Source organism: Mauremys mutica, chromosome 1 (genome assembly GCF_020497125.1).
Source record: "Mauremys mutica isolate MM-2020 ecotype Southern chromosome 1, ASM2049712v1, whole genome shotgun sequence".
In the NCBI taxonomy this organism is placed as follows: Eukaryota; Metazoa; Chordata; order Testudines; family Geoemydidae; genus Mauremys; species Mauremys mutica.
In genome coordinates, this window is record NC_059072.1 from 176,870,220 (window position 1) to 176,883,854 (window position 13,635).

Below are 13,635 nucleotides of genomic sequence, written 5' to 3' on the forward strand. Positions count from 1 at the left end.
ATAAGTCTGAAACAGGATTGACTTTTTCCACTTCCAGTCTTTTTTTTTTCACCACTTAGCCAGATGTGCTAATTCAGGATGCTACTTTTCTCAGTAAAGACTTGAGCACTGACAAATAAAGCTATAGTTGTGGTGGTAAAGCTGTTTTTGTTTTTGGTAGATGCACAGGATTTACGGTATGTCTATACTGGCAGAGTAACAGCGCTGGCACTTACAGCACCACTCAGAGAGCGCTGAAGGGAAACCATTGTTGTGTGTTCACACTGTCAGCTGCCCACACAATAGTGTGTTCACACTTGCAGCAGTATTCCGAGCGGTGCACTCTGGGCAGCTATCCCACCAAGCATCTCTTCCTCTTCTGCTGCTAAGAGTTGTGGAAAGGCATAGGGGGTCGTGGGGCATCCTGGGTCCTGTCCCAATGCCCCATGATGCATTACTTCGCATCCCAGCAATCCCTGTGCTTCTGTCCACGTTTGGCGCCATCTTTCAATGGTTTGCGTACAGCACGCTCTGCCTCTTCAGTCTGCAGGAGTGGATCCCAAACTGTTGACCAGTATGCTGCTTGCTCTGACTAACACGTCACGAATGGCAGTGGAGTTATTCCTTAAACTACAAAGGCAGGAGGAGTGTAACATTGATCTCGCCACGTGTACTAGCTATGACACAAGATTGCTTGTGGCATTCACAGAGGTGCTGACCACAGTGGAGCACCACTTTTGGGCTTGGGAAACATGCACTGAGTGGTGGGAACACATCGTCATGCACATCTAGGATGATGAGCAGTCGCTGCAGAACTTTTGAATGAGGAAAGCCACATTCATGGGACTGTGGGATGAGCTTGCCCCAGCCCTGCGGCACAAGGACACAAGAATGAGAACTGCCCTGCTGCTGGAAAAGCGTGTGGTGATTGCATTGAGGAAGCTGGCTACTCCAGACTGCTACCGATGGGTCGCTAACCAGTTCGGAGTGGGAGAGTCGACCGTTGGACTCGTGTTGACGGAAGTGTGCAGGGGCTTTAATCGCATCCTGCTCCAAAAGACCCTGACTCTGGGCAATGTGTGTGACATTGTGGATGGCTTTGCACAAATGGGCTTCCCTAGCTGTGGAGGGGCGATAGATGGCACACATATTCCAATTCTGGCACCAAACCACCTAGCCACTGAATACATTAATCAGAAGAGGTATTTCTCAATGGTTCTCTAGGCGATTGTGGATCACCGTGGGCATTTCACAGACATTAACGCAGGCTGGTCCGGAAAGGTGCATGACGCATGCATATTTTGGAACACTGGCCTGTTCAAGAAGCTGCAAGTAGGGACTTTCTTCCCAGACCAGAAGATCACCATGGGGAAGTCGAAATGTACATTGTGATCCTGGGAGACCCCGCCTACCCCTTAATGCCATGCTTATGAAGCCATACCCGGGGCAACTTGACAGCAGCAAGGAGCGGTTCAACAACAGGCTGAGCAAGGGCAGAATGACTGTTGAGTGTGCTTTTGGCTGTTTAAAGGCCGGTGGCGCTGCCTATATGGGAAGTTGGACTTGGCCCATGACAATATTCCTATGTTTATAGCCGCGTGCTGTACACTCCATAATATTTGTGAAGGGAAGGGTGAAAGCTTCACTCAGGACTGGAACGCTGAGGCTCAGTGCCTGGAGGCTGAATTTGAACAATCAGAAAGCAGGGGTATTAGAGGGGCTCAGCACGGAGCCATATGGATCAGGAATGCCTTGAGGCAGCAATTTGAAGCTGAAAGCCACTAATATTTGTTGCTATGCTCAGGAGTGTAATGCTAGGAGGTGATTGTGATTGGTGCAGATGATGCAATATGAAGGTTTAAGATAACTGTGTGTTGCTTTGTAGGGCTCTGTTTGCTTTCAATTTATAGAATAAAAATTGCTTTCAAACCAACACAATTCTTTTATTAAAAAACAGCAACCGGAGGAGAATATCAAACAAAAAAACACATCAGCACTAAGGGGGATGGGGGAAGGGGAAGGGAAGGGAAGGTTCCAGGAGGAGGTGGGGTCCCGGGATGGCTAAAGATTTGTGTATGTCCAGGGAACATATCCAACCTTCTCTTCTGGAGTACAGTGCAGCAGGCACTGTACTTCAGCAGGGCCAAACTGTAGAGGGATGGGGGGTTGAGTGCTGTGGGTACTGGGAGTCTGCAGGGCTGGACTGTGACGGGGGAGGAGTGGAATGCCGCAAGCACAGACTGGAGCCTGGAGGTTGATAAGAGGGTGTTGGCAGTGTCTGAGAGGTGCATGGGAAAGAGTTTTGCGACAGCAGCTGCAGGGGAGGGCTGGGCGCACAGCTGCTCGGTGTACAGTGCTAGTATCGCCAGGAGCGTGTCCGCTTGGAGCTCCATAATGTTTAAGAGACGCTCTGTGGCTTAATTTCTGGCATGCTGCATTCTCCTTTCAGTCCCTCTTCTCGCTGTCCCGCCACTCCTTCAATTCCTGTTTTTCGGCAGCAGAGTGCATCATAACATCACGCAGAAAGTCCTCCTTAGTTCTTCGTGGCCACTTTCTAATTCTGCGCAGCCATTCAGCCGGCGATAACAAAGAGGGAGGCTGGGCTCCCAAGGTCATCTCTGTCAAGCCAAAATGCAACATTTTACAGAAGCAGTATTGTTGATTCAGTGATTTAAAACACAGCTAGTATTCACATACCTGTCACTAACTGGCTGACCCCAGGCAAGCACACATGAGCCACAAGACCCCCAAAATGGTGAGTAGCTGCAGGGGCAGGGTAAATCAGTGTTCCTGGACCCTACTGTACACTGGGCATGTGGCTCTTGGGGAGAGCCAGCTCTTGCAGGGAGGGGGAGAGGGCAGGAAGGCTGATAATCATTCCTGTCCCCACATTTTCCACACTCTGTGTTCATTATGGAAGATTACTCGCTTCTGAGGGTGAGCAGAGAATCAAGGGAGGGTCTTCTCTAAGACTGCAGCTTCTGCCCTGGCCCTTATGCAGCTCCAATGTGTGCAGCAATGGTCCTCCTCCTAGCCCCCTGTGACGGCACAGTGGCGCAGAAAAGTTACCATTAATGGGGCAAGAAACAAAGAAGCTCTGCCAAAGAACCTGCAGCAGCACATTGCTCAGTATCTCCATAAGAGTTTCCTGGAGATCTCTGAGGCAGATTCCCGTGAAGTGAGGGAGTCAATCAACAGCCTGTTCTGCTGCTCAGACTAGGCCTGTGATGGTACATGCATCATACAGACACAACCCTGCTTTCTGAAACCCTCCTGCTCCCAACAACTTGCTTCAGCGATTCCCAAAATCAAATCCACTTACCAGACAGAGGCAGCAGGTCCAGACCCAACCTTGCCTATGATGAGTGGCTTACACTGCAGTCTGCCCCAGGGTGCGGGGGCTAGATGGTGACTGGCAGTAGCCCATGACTGAGGCAAGATCGGAATAGAGGGTTGGGGGTTCCCCTGGGTGGGGAGACCCTGAGACTGTGGGGGCATTGCCAGGGGCAGCACGCCAAAGATAAGGGGCACTGGGTCCTGGGAGGGACATGGGGGCCTGTGGCAGCGGGACACCGGCCTGTAGAGGGTGCTCCAGTGGCTGGAAGAGCTAATTCCCGAGATGATCAGCAGGAGGCGCCGCAGGGGTGAGTCCCACATCGCTACATATATCGTGAAATCTGTCCATAGGTATCGTAATTCCTATGGTTGGAGCACAGCTAGGAATGGACAGCCTCCTCTCCTCAAATGCCGATGAGGTCAAGCAGCTCAGCATTGCTCCAAGCGGGGGATCGTCTGGTGAGTGGAGCAGGCATGGCCACCTGGAAAGATGTGCTGAGACCACTGCACACATCACCGAGCAAACAGGAAGGAATGTACGGGGTGGGGATGACGTTTGGTCACCTGAGGGCAGGGCAGTAGAATTCAAACCGATGACCAGAAAGGCAAGAACAGGTATTGTGGGACACCTCCCAGAGGCCAATCGTAACGCTGTAATTGACCAGGGTGTCTACACTGGCACTGCGGCGCTGTACCCTCAGTGCAGAAAGCTGTACACCTCTCATTGGGGTGTTTTTTTTACAGTGCTGCAACTACATAGTTTCTGTGCACTAAGCGGCTTGGCACTGTGTACACCTCGGGAGTTACAACACAGAAAGCTGTTTTACTGTGTAGAAACTTGCAAGTGTAGACAGGGCCTAAGTTAGGAAGAATTAAACCACAAGAGCAGTTTGCTAAGGTCTTGCTTTCCATACAGATCACATAAATGTCAACTAAACAAATGCTCATCATGCCTGTTTTAGCAGCCTTCAGGCACGTGCTCCACCCACAGAATGTTGATCCCCATTTACAGAGATCAGTGCAGAGGATCAGATCCCCACCTACGGGGAGGAGTGCAGAGGAATTTGGAAAGACTTTTTTTTTTTTTGGTCAATTGCAGGGTCTCCATCCTCCAGAGCTGGGAAGTGACACAACCCACGGGACAGTCCTGTTTCATAACTCTGCCTCCAGGACAGGTGAAAGAAGATTTAAAAGTATTTTCTGAAAGCCAGGTTTTAGATTTAAACCTGACCCTGCTCATGGTTGTGGTGATATTAGCCACCTAGATGCCATCAAAGCATAACTATATGGCCCTACAGCATACTTATGTCTTGCCCTATTAAAGCGACTGTTTTGCATACAAACCCTATTACTGTTTAGCAGATCCTGGAATAAAATAAACTTGTCATGATATTTTTACCTCTTAATTGCAATATTGATGTGTTCTAGGCTACTCTGTGACTCAGAGTATGTATACACTGCAATGTAAGCCCAGGGTTTGAACTCAAGATTGAACCTAATACTACTTCCATCCATACACAGTCTGACCCAGAGTTCCAGGACTCCATGGAGGTGGAGGGTCCAAGCCTGAGTCAAACCAGGACCAGGGTTCAAACCCTATTGCTTTGCAGTGTAGATGCAGCCTCATTGGACTCGTGTTCTGGGAGCCACCAAAAGTATGTCATAATCCTATAGGCCAACTTTCTTTCTCTTGCTAAGACAGTCAAATTTTCCCACACTTCACCATGAACAAAAGGCTAGAGCAGGAGGGTATTAGGAAGTCTGCAATATGATTGGTTGGACTCAGATCTGCATACAGCAGTTTGAATGCTGGAACCTCAGGTTCAGGCCCAGGTTAGAAAATTCTTAACCTGGGGTTGACAATCAATGTAGATGCTCAAGCCCTGGGCTCTGTAACTCAAGGTCTGCTGAATCGAGTTCCATTAACCCTAGGTTTACATTGCAATGTAGACATATCCTCAGCTCCCATCCAGCAAAAAGCTCTCAGAATGGTTGCTGGAATTGTCATGGGCTGGTCCCAAATCTTGCAATTCAGTGGATAGTTAAAAAATCAGCCCCGGTTTGTTTTATGACTTGATTTGAGTTTTCAAGTCATGGCACTGTCAGCGTGTGATAATACTTGCACAGATGCAGTGGAAAGACCCAGGACCAGATCCTGGGGAGTGCCTGGCAAACAGCTGACCCAGGAACAAGGGTGTGCAAAGCATCAGCCCCAACCTGCACTGTACATTCTTTGGACAAAGTAGAGGATCTGGCTTACAGTTGTTCCAACATGATTATTTGATCCTGATACAAATATAAAAAAATAGCAGCCATACTGTTTCACTGTCACTTCAGACAGCAACATACCTACAGGTATTAGTAGCTTAAACTCTAGATATAATAATACTGAGTTCTTTTATAGTGCTTTTCATCAATAGATCTCAAAGCACATTCCAAAGAGGAAAATATCATTCACAACAAATACACATCACTTCAATAACATACCCAAACCATACAGCCATACACTAGCAACTGTAAATGCAGGGGGATTGGTGCCATGTGCAAAATGCATTGGCGGTCTCTAGTCACTAGGTAGTCAACAGTGTGACAAGGTCTGTGGTATTAAGTGGTTCCTGATGAACAAAAGATTAACTCCAGCTCTGCTTCCCCCTTCCTTTGCACAGGTGGTATGGGGGAAGTGCTAAAACAGAGGCTGCTTGGAAGTCAGGGAGGAGAAAGCCCATGGGAAGGTATGTCTCCACCCAACAGAGGGAACAGGACTGGGTTGCAGCAAATGTTTTCTGATTATTTTAATATATTTTAGTTTCTTCATGCAAATACTGCTTCTATCCTTCCAGAGTAAATATAAAGGGAAGAGACTCTACTAACTAAAACTGGCTATTGGCTGCTGAACCATTCCATTAGCTCACACCTCCACATCACAACAAACCACTAATGCTACAACTGGAAGCCTCAGCAAAGAGACTAAGAATTGAACAGGATGTTGAGACTCAACTCCCCTTTTACTCCTAAATGGTCCCTTACGTTGGCACATGCTTGCAACTTGCAACTGTTGGTCCCTTAAGTTACCATTGATGGGGGAATGTAGGGGGGCACTTTGGCTGTTCTTGCTGTACCCGTTCTGGTGATAGCAAGAGGACTTAATCCTCCATGGATTTCAATGTGACATCTTTCGCCTGGGTTTGTTGCTGATATGTCTGTCCAATAACAGGCCTTCAAAAACCACACTTCTCACTCAAATGTAACAATTGCTTCATCTAACTGAGGCTCTATTTCAGCATTATTCTTTTCTGGTTTGAGGGGGTTGTGTATTGCAAGAGGGTGTTTTTCTTCTTCACAAAACAGGGAGCGGAAGTTGCCAGCTGAGGTCTATGAAAAAGGAAACTGTTAGGCAAAGATAGTATCACTTCAGCCGTATTTTCAAATGAAGATAGCTGCAGCTGCCCAGTATCAAGTCTTTACTTAGTTTGTTGCAGTGATAACTACAGCAGGCAAACAATCACTCCACAAGGCAAATAAGCCCTTCTCTGATTTTCCTACAAACAGGATTCCCAAACAGCAGTTTAAATGCAATTGAGCATAGTCCAGCATCTTCAGTATGACAAAAAGAGGTTTTTCTTCTTGAAGAAGCAGAATATGAACATGTAGAATCCTGGTGGATGTTGAAGTCTCAAGACTGGAAAATGTGAAGTATGAGCTTGTTCTAGAATCCCTTGTGTAAATGGAGGTTTCTGGACCAAAAACCACTAGAAAACCTGAGCCAAACTAGCCACATTCTTTAATTCTGTAAAATCTTTTGGGAAGGGCAATTATCGGCTGTGGGGTAGGGGAAGGCAAGAGGAATTGTGTGCCTTTACATACTGCGTGAAGAGGCTGACAAGTGAAAGATAACCTTGTGTGCACCTATCTGCCACATTGTGTATCTATTTGGTTATGGTTCTGCTCAGGGTACAGTAGTGTCCACGGGTCTGTCTGATGTGTTTGTATATAGAAAGGAACATGTGAATCTTTCTGTTTCTATTCTGTTCAGCAGAAAAAAATCTAGCTGTCGCAAGTGACATGAAATCAGACTCTGGTGAAGAGGGGTTAGAAAATAATGTTGTTGTGGTCCATTTGGGCTTTGTAGCTTCCCAGCTGATCAATACCACAGTGGGAGAAGGTCAGCCCAGAAAGCTCACTTAAGGCCAAATTACTGCTGTTCCTGTAGGAGTGCACAAAATGTGGGGGAAAGGGCAGAGGGCACAAGGAGCTCCTTCCTTCCCTCCCAGCACACCCATGGAGGAGGCAGCATAATTAGCCTAGCTGTGCTCAGGAACACTTAGCACAGTGTTTGCTGGCCTCTTGGGATTTTGGTTATTAACCCTTGAGAGGAGCTCAGATACTGTGATGATGGGTACCATTATAAGAACCTGGACAGATAGATGATATGCAGGGAAATGACAATTCTGTGTTCAGAGACTACTGAAGAAGGAAAGCATTTACATTTGGAGTGTATCTGTGAGACCATGTGACTCAGCTGTGTTTGTGCAGCTATTTCATTTGAGTGTGTCTGTGAGGGCATTTAGTCTGGGCGTATGTTTGTGAGAGTGGTGAATTATTGTCAGGGATAAAGGGTATCTGTGTGATGAATTTAGGAAGATGTTTGTTAGGATTTGTAGAAGCATTCAATACAGGACTGTGTTTTTGTATTTGGCTGGCTATACACACCACTTGTCAGCAATGATGTTAGTAAGCAGTTGTGGCCAAGTTTCCTTCTGAATCTCTCCTGTTCCAACCCAAACGTTTAAGTCTCAGCAGAAGAAAAGGCGATAGTGCAGCCACGGAAGAGACTGCTTTTCATAGCTTAATCAACTCTAAAAGCCAACATCCTGTTTGTATGTAGGGGTTGTACATCAGCTCCTGTAACCCTTCTGTGACAATGGCAAGTTGACAGGAAGCAAATGTGAACAGCCTTTTCATATGGGACCCTCACTTTTTTAACCCTATGTCTTGCTAACTGTGTCCTGAAATATCTCTCCCCACTCACCCCTCCAAACCCTTTCCCATCCCTGACCAGTAAACTAACAGTACAAGCTCCAAACCTCACCCTCCTCTTCAGGGAGTTATCTGCAGGAAATGAAGTCAGCTGGAACGCTTTGTACTATTGACATTTTTGCTCTATTTCTGCAGCTGCACTTAAGCACATTTGAACACACACAAACCCAGCACTAACCCATTGCTCAGGATATCCAGGACCTGCTGGAATTGATGGGAGAGGGGCAATTAAGGCCCTGTCACCACTGGAACTCAAATCAAATTAAGGAAGTTTTAAATTTGAGCTAAACATGATTCCAGCTAAGCTGATTCCTAACACAGTCTGACTGGCCCAAGAGTGCAGGACTTTACTGAGTTTGTAACCTTATACAAAATAGCTAACGGATGGATCCTAACCCCGTGAGCGTTTCAAACCTACTTGTGAGCTAGGCTGTAATATGATTGTCAGGCGGTATCTACTAACACGTTGGTTCTTCTATGCAGAGGTTAGCACTGTGTAACCAAATTAGCCAGTCCTCCTTCCTAACTCTCAAGTCCCTGTGAAGAATCATATCCCCAGAATAGGGTGACCAGATGTCCCATTTTTATAGGGACAGTCCCGTTTTTGGGGACTTTTTCTCATATAGGCGCCTATTACCCCCCACCCCCATCCCGTTTTTTTCACAGTTGCTATCTGGTCACCCTACCTTAGATGTGCTAGGAACACAGGAATTGCCCTACTGACAATACTTGATAGGGAATATTTCACCATATGAAAATAAATCCACAGTTGTCTGCTTTGGTCTTAGAAACAGTATTACATTGAAAGATGTCTTTTCCAACAGCATTGCACTCACTAACACCAGACAAAGCCTCAGTACTTGGTGGGAAAGAGTGACATTGTGGCACTTCCCAGAGGTACCCAGGGCTGTGAGGCACCTCACTACCACCTGCCCTTAGCGTGAGGAAGCCTTGTCTGTGTCTGCCACGGGTCAGGTCCCCAACCCCACCAGCGATAGGCAACACAAGCACTCCCTTTTCAGCACACGTGGGCTCCGCTGTTCTTCATGAATGCTAGCAATAGGCACACTCCGTCCATTGAGCATTCCCCTGCAGTGTCCAGCCCTTATCCACTGAAGGGGTGGTCAACCTGAGCCTGAGAAGGAGCCAGAATTTACCACTATACATTACCAAAGAGCCACAGTAATATGCCAGCAACACTCCATCAGTTCCCACCACCCCTGCTCCCAGTGCCTCCCGCCCACCAGCAGCCCCATTGATCAACGCCTCCTCCTCCCTCCCAAGCAGCTGTTTCATGGCATGCTGGAGGCTGGGGGGGGGGAGTGGGGGCCGAGCGAGGGCACTGCAGGCACAGGGGAGGGGGCGGGAAGGGGTGGAGTGAGGACAGGGCCTGTGGCAGAGCCAGCGGTTGAGCAGTGAGCCCCCTCCCCCCCCCCCCCCGCACATTGGAAAGTTGGCGCTTTTAGCTCCAGCCTTGGAGTCGGTGCCTATACAAGGAGCCGCATATTAACTTCTGAAGAGCTGCATGTGGCTCCAGAGCCATAGGTTGGCCACCCCTGCTGACTGGAAACACACAGAATTATCAGATCCTCTGTTCCCAAAGGAACAGTACACACAGCTTACCAGTTACACCTTAGAACACAACTCTGCTGAACACACAGCCCTTAGATTTTATAGGGAAAGCAAGTATAAGTTTATTTAACAAAGAACAGAGATTCAAATGATAGCAAACAGAAGTATTGGAAACAAAGGGTTACATATAAAATACATTCATAACACGCATTCTAGAGCCTCAACTCGGCTAACAAGATGCCCTCTTGTCTGATAAGGTACTGCTTACCCCAACATCCTTCTCACAGCGTTTACCAACCAGTAGCTGAGACCCTCTTCTCATGAGACCAAGCCCCACTGGCAGCTTGTCATCCCCAGATGAAGGAAGCCAGGATGTCTTTCTGCATCCCTAGGTATACTAGACCTGTCCTTTGTTCTTCACCTTTAAAACAGGGTCCCATCTCCCTGCTGTTTGCCCCTTTTTCCCTTCTGAAGTCTCAGCAATCTCATCATTAGCACTTTACTCAGTATGCTAATAGACTTCTATTGTAAGACCCACAATACGCTATGGTCACCTCGGGGGACAAATGTTTCTCACCTCCTGTCTGGTGGAGTCTGTCTTAAGGTACGCTATGTTTGGGTGACCTGTTTTTAACTACACGGCCTTAAGAACATAGTTTCTAATATATATACATATCTCCTTACATAGTATCCACACATACATTTTACAAAAATTATGATGACCATTGTGGCACAAGCGTTCAGGAGAAACCTTACGTGACAGTCTTTAGTGAACTAGTATGTGAATACTAGACCTGGGGATTCTTGTAACCTTTATGCATCCCTGTACCCTCTGCCAGTTGGCATCAGGAGGTCCTTGGGTCACAGACACACCAAACTGCCACTACTGTCTCTTACAGCACCTACATTTCTTGGGAGATCTCCCATTTCAGAACTAATTCAGCTCATGTCCATGTAGCATGAGAGAACAAAGAGAATGGGAGCACAAAGTGGTTAGGTTGCAAACATGTGCCATACTTATGTACAAATGCAGTCACTGGACAAGCTCACCACCGGCACAAAACTCATCCTGTCACTGTCCATGGCAAAACTGTTCCAAGTAGAATAAATCACCAGTTTAATATACAGAAAGCCTTAATTTAGATATCATTTAAAAAATACAGTCAGAGCCCAGTAGCTGGGCTAATCTATGTATATTGGTACCAGATGTCAGCATGTCTCTGAATTTGGTGCTGTCAGGTCCAATTTCAAGTGGACAAACATCAACATCACAGAAACCGCAATCAGAACTGGCCTCTTTTTTGGCTGTTTCAACAGAGTGGCCAAGAACTGATTGGACCTTGGAGATTGAACCACATGCTCAGTCCCCTCAGATGGCCCCTCCTCCAGGAGAGGGTTTGGGGCACATAAGTACGGAACTGGGAGGAGGAAGTTTGTAATGCCATTACCCGTGCTATGACTCTTGTAAGGATATAGACGACTTCAGCCTCTCTGACTGTCAAGCTGTCATTTTTAACCAGCACTAAATTCACTTTAAAAAATGCTTAAAAAGCATATCACTGGAAGTTCTGTAAATTAAACACACACTGTTTGAATTGGGACCTTTTCCTGAAAAATAAATACAGGCTTATAGTTCTAACATGCAATGTTCTTATGTTGCAATGTTTAGGGTAAGTTTATGCAATTTCCTATTTGTAACAGAACAGGAATTGGCTGATCTGTTGGGGTGGACACCTGACAAACATTTTTAGTAACAAATTTGCATGGAGGGTCTCACGTGGCTTTGAGTGGCTGGTACTTCAAAGCCTTGAATACTTAAGCTTTCTGACAGCACTGTATCAGAGGTCAATCTTTTCTGTGGTACATAGCGGAAAAGTGGCTTTAATCTCTTTGCTTGTCACTTGAATGCACAGAGTTGGCTGAGCTCACAGACTGACCATTATCAGGCAGAGATTGCATAGTCCTCAACAAGAGTTAGCCAGACAAAGAAAGGGTCCTGTTCATGGAGAGACTATATGATCTACACAGGAAGCTTGGCCCAGCTCACAGCTAGACTGTGGTATCTGAAGAGAGTACTAGTCTAGCCCACAGAAAGAATAAGAGCTGGCTCAGTGCAGAGATGGACTGTTATCTGCAGAGAGGGCTGGTTGTTCCCATAGACAGACCAGGTAGGATGGAAAGAGATCTTGCCTGGCTTATAGCTAGACTATTCTATCCAGAGATAGACAAGGCCCAAGCCCAGCCTCTGGAAAGAAACCAAGACTAATTCACTAACAATGTTATCTGGACAGAGGGATGGCTGAGCTCGGAGGGGAGTAGATTATCTGGACAGAGGACTGGACCAGCCCATGGAAAGACTGTACTGCATACTTGCAAAAAGAACAGGAGTACTTGTGGCACCTTAAAGACTAACAAATTTATTTTAGCATGAGCTTTCGTGAGCTGCAGCTCACTTCTTCGGATGCATAGAATGGAACACACTAAGGTGCCACAAGTACTCCTGTTCTTTTTGCAGATACAGACTAACACGGCTGCTACTCTGAATACTGCATATTTGTTATTTTTACCAAGTGGGTAAGGATGTGAGTTAAAAAGAGAACTAGCAGTTGGCACTGTTCCCTCAACCTCATTATGCAAGGGCTTTGGAACCCCAAGCTCCTTGTGGAGCAAGAAGAAGAGCCCTTCTCCTTTCTCGAAGAAATATTTGAGGAAGCGAGAGAAGCCCAGATGATTTATTTCCAATGAGCTGTTGATCTGAACTGGCTGGGGTTGAGGGTGCTAATGAGGCATCAACTAGCACCGCAGCCTCCTCTTCCTGATATTGGGACTATTGCCATTGCTTTGTGATACTTTCAGCAAACAAGCCGTCAGTAGGCTCACAGGGTGATTGTCGTTACTCACTGAGTGCCCAAAGTGGCTGCTCGTTAAGTGTCTGCCCCTAAGGCCCAAAGTTCAGGATATTTTCCCAGCATTCTTCAGTCCAGTATACCTTGTCCAATACAGGACACTCAGCACTGTGCAAGTATGAACCCCATTGAGTCCAATGCACCAAACTGGTACATTCTGGAAGCACTGTTCAGCCTGGTAAACCCTATTAAGTTCAGCACGTCCAGCAAGTACTGTTCAGCCTGGTACACTCTGTTCAATCTCTCATCCAGGGAAGATTCTACAGGCTCAGTCCATTAAATTAACTTCTGCAATTCAAACTACTAAAGCTGAAAGAATAGCACCCTCTTGTGACTAGTAGGGGGGAAGCAGAATGAACATTTAAAGTTTAAAGTAAGATAAACATTCAAAGAAACCTCTAGATGGTTGTTGAAACTGTCATGTCAGGAGGATGCTCCAACATTGCCTTTTCCAGTTATTCCCCCTTTTTAAAGAATGATATAATTAACAATAGCTGCAGATTTTTATTGCACCATGGAGGATCCATTTTCAGGATTCATAACGACATCGGTAGCTTGTGAGAGCAATAGGATCCAACAGGGTCAGACGGCTGGGCACAAAACAATCCCTAGAAGTGTGTGTAAAATACATAATATACTTTACACACTTCTACTCCTGGGATAGTAGTGAAAGGTTCTTTTAAAAATACGGCTGTGGACTGTTTTCAATGGCACTTATCGCCAGACTGGCCCAGCACTTTTGAAACCAAACACCATGATTAATGGGAAGTTAGTAATTGTTACTTGTTGACACTACACTTTTGGT

General features: G+C 46.5%; 1 protein-coding gene and 1 long non-coding RNA gene across 2 annotated transcripts in view; one reads left to right on the forward strand and one right to left on the reverse strand.

The window, feature by feature from the left end:
- The window catches only part of LOC123361820, a 72,874-nt gene extending 68,161 nt beyond the window's left edge, over positions 1-4,713 (forward strand). The window contains exons 4-5 of the long non-coding RNA XR_006576238.1: positions 3,667-3,774; positions 4,415-4,713. This is a non-coding gene — a long non-coding RNA (uncharacterized LOC123361820). The remainder of the gene's footprint in view (positions 1-3,666; positions 3,775-4,414) is intronic.
- The window catches only part of RCSD1 (RCSD domain containing 1), an 80,355-nt gene that overhangs the window by 63,001 nt on the left and 3,719 nt on the right, over positions 1-13,635 (reverse strand). The gene's annotated exons all lie outside the window — the stretch shown is intronic.